General features: G+C 41.8%; 1 protein-coding gene across 1 annotated transcript in view; it reads right to left on the bottom strand.

Moving 5' to 3' along the window:
• Window positions 1-2,141: 2,141 nt before the first annotated feature.
• The window catches only part of ophn1 (oligophrenin 1), a 190,946-nt gene continuing 182,780 nt past the window's right edge, over window positions 2,142-10,307 (bottom strand). Inside the window, exon 25 of the mRNA XM_080187883.1 lies at window positions 2,142-9,162. The gene's annotated coding sequence lies outside the window, so the exon portion shown is untranslated. The remainder of the gene's footprint in view (window positions 9,163-10,307) is intronic.

Below are 10,307 nucleotides of genomic sequence, written 5' to 3'. Positions count from 1 at the left end.
GCACTAAAGCATTTTGAAGTTTCTCTTCATTTAGATAATATGTTGCCTTTTTATTCCTCCAACCAAAGTGGATAACCTCACACTTATCCATATTAAATGCCATCTGCCAAATTTTGGCCCACTCGCCTAACCTATCCATATGTAAGTTTCTTATTTCCTCATTGCAACTTGCCTTTCTACCTATTTTAGTGTCATCTGCAAGTCTGGCTGTTACACATCCTATCACTGCATTCAAGTCATTAACATAGATTGTAAATGGTTGGGGCTCCCGAGGGCCGAACCCTGTGGCAAACTACTACTTACATCTTGCCAACCAGAAAAAGACCAGTTTATCCTGACTCTCTGCTTTCTGGTGCTTAACTAATCCTCTACCAAGCTAATATATTCCCAACCGCATGGGATCTTACCTTGTGTATTCAACTTTTATGTGGCATCTTATCAACTGCCTTCTAGAAGTCCAAATATTCTACATCTTCAGGATCCCCATTATCTGCCTTGCTTTGTTACATCTTTGAAGAAATCCAGCAAAATAATCAAACACAATTTACCCTTCATTAAAACATGTTGATTCGTATGGATTCCATGTGAACTTTCTAAATGTCACATTACAACTTCTTTAATAATGGATTCTAAACAGTTTCCCAACAATGAGGTGTTAAACTAACTGGTCTATAGTTTCCTAATTTCTGCCTTTCTCCACTTCTGAACAGGGGTGTTACATTAGCCTTTTTCCAATCCACTGGAACCTTTCCAGAATCCAGGAAATTTGGAATCCAGGAATATATCCAATGCATTCCCAGGCTAACAAAATCCCCATTCACTGGAAGCAGTTTGAGTGACCAGTTGGTTCTGTGCTATATGTATGCACAGCCCACAGCCCACCTCCAGTCCCACGCCTGTAAAAAAAAAATAAGGAATGCCATATTTGGAGCAGTGGGATTTAGGATTTCCAGCCATTTCTGTTATTTTCACCACAGCAGAGACTGGGATTCTCCAACCTCGACCACGATTGGGATTCTCCAGTCGTGCTGCTGTGAATGAAGATTTGGCTGAGCGCCAAATTCTCCATTGTCGCTGGCAGCAGTGGCAGGGGACAGGAGTGATTTACAACATTGGAGAATTTAAGAGTTTCTCTATTGTGGTCAAAATCTAGGCTTTAGGCTCCCTCGAGCATAGGGATTGTGACATCGTGATGAAGGATTTTACCTGAAATCTTACCTTTATCGAGGGAGCAACTTGTGCGTTTTCCAAATCTGATGCTTCAGTTTCAGATTCCAGCATTTTTGGAATCCTACTCATGCCGCAGAACACCACATTCAATTTTTACAGCCGTCATTTTTGGAAATTTGTTGGGACTAAAAAGAAATCCTCCCTTTTAACTTTTGTCCAGGCCTTTTATTTAATGAAAGGTCACATTGATCGGACCAAATTGCAAGGGTTTTACATTCAGTTTCCTTCCCAGACTAATTGCCTGAGTGTTTTTATTAACAGTCCTGATTTTGTTGTTGGCAGGGAAGGGAAAAATGTTTCTGGTTACCTTAGAAATTCACAGAAAATCCATAAAAGTTTCCGCCAAATCTTAAATTAAGTTCATTTACAATTATGAAAGGGCAATTGGAGCGGAGAGAACGTTAGCAGCTCGCTTGAACAAGTTTGACTGTTCACTTTCCCATTGTATACGTGTCTCTGCTTAGCAGAGCGGCTGTATAAAAAAAAAGTTTTGACTTCTGTGAATTCTACTTTACTGATGGAAACAAGCCCCTTTACTGGAGGAGATGGGGTTGGGGGGGAGATGTTGACGGGGCAAGGCACAATTTTTGTTTTGTCTGGCATTTTTCATAAATTGGACAGCCTGTGCTCATGAAACATTTTGTGTGGAAAAAGTGGTGCCCAACTTCGTGTCAATCTGGCATATTGGATACCTGCGACGAAGTGAGCGATTGCCTCGAACAACATCATTTAACTCAATTTGGAGTCATTAGACAGCTGTCTCCACGGGTGGATCACTGCTCAAAGCAAATTATTTGATTTCCAGTTAGCTCCGGAAAGGCGATGATGTTGTACAGATGAAAGCAATCTAAGGTGGCCTGGGAGCGTGATGCAGATACGCGATTACTGTTCGAGGGACTGAAAGTTGCAAGCATCCACTTTATTTCCATAGTAAACATGAAATAATAAAACACAACGTACACTTAAATCACAAATGTACATGCATTTCAATAGCACCACCATCACAAAGACTCTGAAGGAAGTGCTAAGGAAAGGGTAAAGAATGCAGTGCACCTTAATGTCTGTGTACTCTTACCACTGCATTTAATTTACATCTTACAATCAAAATCTAAATCTCCACCATCATCATGAAGGTACTAAAATGGAGGCAAAAACCCTTTTCCATGAAAGGAGGCAGATAAGACCTAAAAATAGACCTGTTCCCACGCTGTTTATTTAAAGATCTGGAGAGGTGGGGGTCATCTTAGCGTTTGATAAAGAAATCACACAGGGGCTGGGAAAGCGAACTGAAGCTTGCATGTTGCTTTCTATTTGTGATTCAATTAGCCCGAGCACATCAAAGAAACTTCAGGCTGTTAAGATGATAGTTAGTTAGTTGGTGGATGGGTGGGAGGGTACTAATTCTTCATCAACACTTTCTCCAAGGCCCCAAACAAAATGATTGATTCAGCACGAGTGCATTCGAGTGTTTATCTCTACCTAAACCCTGTGCAGAACATTGGCTTGCTCCAGGATGTATTTAACTGAAGGAATAATCCTGCAAAAACCTGGAATTAAACATCACCAGCAAGAAGGAACACCAACCTGCCACTGAATTTTTATACTACTTAAAAGGGAGACCAAAGCAGAAGCTCAATGAGCTCACTAAAGGAGGAACACAATATTGAAGAACCCATTAGGCAGCTAACTCGGATTTTTCTCTTCACTGACGCTGTTTCCAGCACTTTGTTTCGAATTAAGTTTCCAGCTTCTGCAGTATCTTGTTTTTGTTTTAGCTAGAGATGCGGGATCCTAGGATAATATTTAATATTGTAGTTATTATCAATAACTTAACTAAACAGCTAAGAAAACAATGCTGAACTATTTTCAAAAATTAATAACACGTAACTCATAGGATGTGCATTCTTTGGTTCGCTAAGTATAGAACCCAGTTTTAGTCACTGACTAACAGTTTTGATGTTCAAATCCTGAACCACAGAGGAACCAGGAATCTGGCCCAAGATCCAATGAGCTAAGATAAAAATTGGAGCTTCTTATTCTTAAGCAGATAACCAATTATCTTAAATAGTTCCATAAAGATCCCTCTTGATGGCATTAAGTGGGTAAATCCGGAGGACTTGTACAAAGTGATAATCAAAGTGGATCATTGATTCAAACTGGGTACAGACACATCCCGAACTGCTACCAGGATGAGGAAACAACACATTGAGTAGACCTCTGGTAAACAGAAATCGTAGCCATTTAATGACCAACTGGATTCTGTGCTCAAAAGATAATGATAGATAAGCAAAATACTGCAGATGTTGGAATCTGAAACAGGGACCGAGAACACTGGAAAAGCTCAGCATCTTTAGGGAGAGACACCAGAGTCAACATTGGGCCCACTCTCCCTTACAGATGCTGCTGGACCTGCTGGATTTTTCAGTATCCTCCGTGCTTGGTTTCTCTTTCTAGATGACTGGGTTACGAAGGGCCAAGTATCCTTTCCCATTTGTATTTATCCTGTGAACATGTTGTCACTTATCACTGCACGTCCTGCCTAGAATATCACTGCCCCATTAAGTGGCTTTCAATGAGCAGAAAGAACCAAAGCAGACAACAAGTTAATTCATACTAAGTAAGCAATTCCCAAAACCTTGCCCTTACTCAACTTGTAGCAAGATTCTTTCCGTGTTCCATCACTCAAATTCTTCAAAAGTTCATGGAGGGAATTTTCCCATCGGGAATCGTATCGACCTCAGGTGGGATTTTCCGGTTTTGTGACAAGCGTGGCTAGAAAATACCACCCATTTGTCTGTACGTTTTCTCGGACAATCTTGCAAGGGTAGGACATTATCTCACTGCTTTTCTGAGCTACAAAGTGAAAGGAATTCAGCCTTTTTTTGAACAAGATCTTCTTGCTGTTCGTTGATTCTATATTTTGTTTTCCAAGTTTTTACAGCGTGAAGTGTGATCTTTCTGTCCTGACACTTTTGGTCCTACAGGATAGATTCATGAGCTAATTAAACCCTATCAGCACCCACCTTTTGTTATGTAAACAGAAATACCTGTGCCTTTCTTTACTCTGATATTGAAAGGTTGGTAACATTTCAGAAAAGTACAAGTTTTTTGGTTTAAATCAATTTCAAGCATTTCTCCTTTCCCACAGAAGCTGCTGTTCAGCAAATGTGAAGAGCTGGTAGTTGGCAATTAGCCCACCTAACACACATTGAGAGAGATAAATTTCAGCTGCAGGAGAGAGTAGTGCAAAGGTTTAATCTCAGTCTTTGAAAACAACATAAGGTGGTGTGAAACAGCTTCCTGTCTGGTACAATAAATATTTCACTCACACACATTTTGATGGTAGTGTAATTAGATCTGTCGGATGCAAACCTTGCTTTCAAATTTTCCTTAAATGACACTGTTGTTAAGGGAATGTGATGTGTTTTTATATGGAAATTCCACGTGTTATAGTAAACCTGCAGCCACTACACTTATAGTAAACAGAAGGCCATAGGTTGAAAAAAAACACCTAAACATCAAAAGCGTAATTAGCAGAGAATCTCTGCCCAGTCACTCCAGACGCAAAGGACAAGACACCAGCCCAGCAGTTTAACACAGTGGAGGAAGCTGCCATACAGAACATGCAGGTGCACACACTGATATTCATTTTACAGTGCCCAGGCAGACATGTACAGTAACAAGATGGGAATAGGCATCAGATGCTGGACATGGATAGTTTGGCACCCTCTTTATCAGGAATTGTATTATAGCCACTCTGTTCATGTAAATCAACATTTGCCCAGATCTTCTCCTTTACCAACAACCCACCCCACCAAACCTGTGCTCAGCTTTAATGAATCGTTTGGAATTGGAACTCCCATGCCTCTCATTTGCTCCAGTTCTTCACGACAGAATTGTCACGCAATGCAGAAAATTACAGGAAAAAAAAAGCTGTGGCTAAAATAGAGGCTAGAGTGGAAATCTCATTGTGACGACTTAAAGGCTCGGTACATTGACACCCATGGGAAATACATTTACCTTAAAATATATAATCACATTAAATTGCTCAAAGACAGGGAACAGAAAATAAAATCTGAAAATTAGATGATCCCAGGAAGGGAGTTTCCTTAAATTAAAGGCAAATTTTTTCCACGTTGGTCACTAAAGAATCTGTAGATTGTGAATATATCTGTATCAACAAATATCTGGAAATCACCAAAACCTAATATTTATTAGTGCCCGCACATTTATCATTCAAATTTGTTTAACCCATTATGTCCCATTTTACCCCGAATACAGCCCCTGTTATTGGTTTCAGCTCAGTGCCTTGCCCAAGTGGCTTTTCCTTTGCAACCGTAGGCAGTGAATTAATTCAACCTGTTCTGTCACACCTGAACTAATCCTGTCCACACCAAAACATAGCGGTCAGCAATAGGCGCCTGGATGGATATTTTTCCACCTCTTTCATTCCGGTGGCGAAATACGGTGACCCTGTTTCAGATCAGCTCACCCAACAGAGCCAGAGACTTGAACCTGGTCTCTTCCCAGTCTGTGTGGTTCAGCGACACACAATGTACCAGCTCAGCCACTGAGGGAACAGGCTGAGATTATGGATTTTCAACACCACTGAAGCTCCTACAAGGTTGACGAGAGACATCTGAAGCAATTCAGGAATGATCACCAATATTTTCCCAGCCACCTCGGATTACTATACCCCTAGCAATCACTCCACCTGGTCAGTCCATCGGCAAAATAGCCAAAACGTACCCATTTGATGCACATGCATTTGAGTCATAGCCTGCGAGTTGTTCTTCAGACAAGTGTCAGATACCCAACACTGTGTCACTGAGCCGGGCACGTATGTTGTAACTCAAAACCTGAGGGACAGTCTCTGCCTTCTGGATGTCAGTAAGAAGTCTCTCAACACCAGGTAAAAGTCCAACAAGTTTGTTTTGTAGTTAACGCCACTAGCTTTCGGAGTGCTGTTCCTTCGTCAGGTGAGTGGGGCCCACCTGAAGAATGCTTGGCTTCTTGGAAATGGAGGCCTTGTAAATTCGTGAATATAAGCACTGCCTAGGTATTAGCCAGCTGAAGTGTTCACGTTGTATTATCTTCACATCATTGAGAGTTTATTTTCTATTAGTGTCACAAGTAGGCTTATGTTAACACTGCAATGAAGTTACTGTGAAAATCCCCTTGTCACCAGACACCGGCACCTGTTCGGGTACACTGAGGGAGAATTTAGCACTATCAATGCACCTAACCAGCACGTCTTCCAGACTGTGGGAGGAAACCAGAGCAGCCAAGGAAACCTGTGCAGACACAGGGAGAACATGCAGACTTTGCACAGTGACCCAAGCCAGGAATCAAACCCACGTCCCTAGCACTTAAGGCAGCAGTGCTAACCACTGGGCCTCACATCATTGAGAGAAGGGCAAGCACTTATTCTGTTGACCAATTGCATGAATTTGCAGTAATGGCTTCCAGATAGTCCCACTTGAAAGTTTTCTCAGCGAAATACATCAAGAGTTAAAAACAAGGGAAGGACTAAAACTGACACATCATCTACCATGTCCCAGAAATTATTGCAACTCTTGAAAGTGCACCTCTGTAGACAAAATAATTCTGCCCAGCCAACAACAAATAATTAATTACCAAAGAAAAATTATCCAATAACAAGTGTAGATACAAATAACTGAGGCAGTGATAGTTCACATCAGCAATGCAGCTAACTAGACTGCTCATCGTACAACATGAGAATTGGGAACTTCTTCATAATTTCTTCATAGTCAACATCTGTTGACTTTACTATACAATATGGAGCTCAAAAGTAACTTCTGCAGCATTGCATCCATGAATGAATACAAAAACATTGAGAAATCAGTCCTGTCGCAGTACCAGAGTCTGAGCTTCACCAGGATTGTTTCAGCTTCTGAAAATATTTGGCAGGAGTTGTTAGGATTCAAGCCACACAAGTTTCACAGAATCTCAGCTTTTCAATCTGCCCAAATGCCATCAACTGTCCATCTTCCTTTGGTGGCCATCCAGTAAAGGTTCTCACATTAATTAGGTCCCACATTCTGCGTCTGCACTACCAAAGATTTTACTCCCTTTTTTTTTTAAGCACAGCTGCTCACTCCAACTGCTTCCCTCAGTGGTTCAGTGGTTAAACAAGACGCTTGAAAACTGGAACTCAGCCCACTGGACTTCCTTTTCCCCCAAAAATAAAATATATATTTTCAAATATGGTGAGCTAAATAAAGGAGTGATTTATCTACAGGTTTTTTTTTAAATTAAAATGACAAAATAAAGGAAGAACGTATGCACAGGATTTTACCAGAAATGTTAAGTGCCTAATAATTTAATCATAATTTACAAATGAATGTACAGAGCCTCTGGAAATCAGTCAATCCTTTTGTTCAAATCCCACAAGTTTCAGGACATGCTGCAGATAATGGCTGTTTTAAATTACAATCCTTTTTTGGCATTTTCCTTTCTTTGCTTGTGAATGTGAACCTCAATTTTCAAAAATAAAACATCAGCCAGGGTGTTCGAAGTGGAGAATGGAAAACCTTCCCACCTCTGGCATCACTGCAGCAGCAAGCACTTTCAAGTTAGATATGGTGCAGATTCTTACACCTCCCTCTGATCCGCCCCAACAACACAACTCATACTCAGTGATTTAGAGCATGGTATTCAGCTGCATCTGTCTTATCTCCACTTTCAAATTCTTCTGGCTGCATTGTTAATTGGTGGCAAACGAAGGACCAATCCTCATGGACAACTGGACCAAGGCCCCTAACTCCCTCTGCGTGGAATCCCCAGATACAGCAGCAACATAAACCACTCGTTCCATCATTCGGAGGTAAGCCCAAGACCTAAAAGAGAACGTAGTGTTTGTCCCACTGCATCACATTCTCTCAATCATCATCTCAATTGGAACTCATTCAACATTTTTGAAATGAAGCCTTTACTTAAAGAAACAAAAAGGGAAGTGAATGATTAGGATTTATGGAACTTATTTTCCACCTGAGTGTGGGGTTGTGGGCCCTGTGTACATGCCAAGATTGTTTTGTTTTGCCAGTTTGCTGTATGTAGCTCCCCTTGACTGTGCAATGAAAGTAGTGTTAAAAAAAAAATCAAAACAGCGTGGGCTGGAAAATGGTTTCCATAAACAGGGTGCCAATGTCACAATGTCCCGGTTCACATTGAAAACAATAAATTGCAGTCGATATCTCCAGAGACGTATATCTTTAAAGTCACAGAGCGACAATTACTGCCCCAAGCTCTCGGAACAATAGCATGGCTTCGCTTCAAAGAAGCTCTTAAACTCGCCCTGACCCCCAACCAAGTAGAAATTACTTTTACTGATATGACCACCAAGAGAAGCAGCCCTCACATTTTGTACTTTTCATCACGATTTCTAAAATGTATGGACCAGCCAACTTTTCTTTAAACCTTTAACCTACGTGGAGTGATAGTCGAGCAAAATCTTCTGTAAGCTGGTCAGTCCCTCGCTTTTGTGGGGGGGGGTTTTATTTGCTGTAAAGTACATTGCACATTTAGCAAAGTTTTGTGTGGATTACCTGCAGTACTTCAGAGTTTTAAGCTGTGTAGCTGCCCTCACACAAACTGAATTGCTTTTTCTCCCAAGGAAAAGGTACACAATAAAACACGTCAGAAAGGATTTTTAAAAAGAGCAATTCAAGACAAAAAAAATAAGCCCCCAAGAACACTACCACTTCTAGCAGTCATTTGATACTCTGCCCCCCCCCCCCGACGTTACTGGGGTGGAACATTCCCTAGTTAGAATCCGTGTGGATAATCCCGAGGATCTTTGGTGTTCTCGAAGAGATCTTGATAAGTGCAAGTTAGTTCACAGAAATACTCGTTCCAGTTCTGACGTAGCAACTTCCCTGAAACCAGCCAGGTTTTTTTCTCTCGTGAAATCTGCAAGATAGAAAATGACATGTCGGAGCCATTGCTCAACACTGACAACAAATTGGAATAACATACGTTCGAGATTGAAATCTTGTTGCAAGCATCCCATAGCTGACAATCGCACACCTTGCTGCCTCGTGTGGGTAACTGTTCCGTTTGCTGATGAATGAAATTACTGAGACAGTCCTGGTCTGCATTAGCATGCAGATCACAACTGGAAGGGCTGTTGTAGCAGTTAAGACCGTCTAGTATCTTGGGCTTATTAGGGGCGGGGGTGAGGGGCGTAGCAAGATGTCCGTGGCCCATCATTATCCAATGAATTCACACTCCCACCATCCCCCCCCCCGACCCGTGTGTCTGGTCGAACATCAATGAAACAAATCTACTAGATGCACAGCTTACAGACACCCTTGCAGTGCACACAGGGGCAGCAGAGTGGTTAGCACTGCTGTCTCACAGTGCCAGAGACCTGGGCTCAATTCCGGCCTCGGGTCACCGTCTTTGTGGAGTTTGTACGTACTCCGTGTCTGTGCGAGTTTCCTCCGGGTGCTCCAGTTTCCTCCCACAGTCCAAAGACGTGCGGGTTAAGTGGATTTGCCCTGCTGAATCGCCCCTTAGTATCAGGGGGAACTGTCAGGGTAAATACATGGGGTTACGGCCCGAGTGGGATTATTGTTGGTGGAAGGCTCAATGGGCCTTCTGTACTGTAGGGATTTTATGATTCTATGTTAAGAACGGCCACCTGGATGAAACACAAGGAGCCAAATCATACCCCAGTGAGCATTTCCAGGAACGGACAGAAGAGAAGGAGGAAGATGGCGAGGGAAGGTAGAAAGAAACTTGAAACATTCTGAACTGTTGCTGTAACTTGCAAGGCAGTGCACCAGAATGAAGAAATTTGATCTGATATTCACCATGGTTCTCACTGACACCAGCACATTTTAAAGTTTGCAGCAAGTGGATAACCAAACTCAGATGTAATCCTGGAATTCCGATAATTACATAAAGAGCTCAACGTGCATCTGGAGTTTCTGATGTCAAATCCCTTCAATAAATCAGCTCTGCTGCTCATTCCAAACAATTCAGAGTTTGACTCCCTTCACTCCCACCTAACAGTATATTTTCTGACGTATGTATTTTGTAACCTTGTCCAA

This window comes from Carcharhinus amblyrhynchos, chromosome 4 (genome assembly GCF_965287045.1).
Source record: "Carcharhinus amblyrhynchos chromosome 4, sCarAmb.v2.hapA, whole genome shotgun sequence".
NCBI lineage: Eukaryota > Metazoa > Chordata > Chondrichthyes > Carcharhiniformes > Carcharhinidae > Carcharhinus > Carcharhinus amblyrhynchos.
The sequence above is the reverse complement of the archived record's forward strand: the minus strand, read 5'-3'. Positions and strand labels throughout refer to the sequence as shown.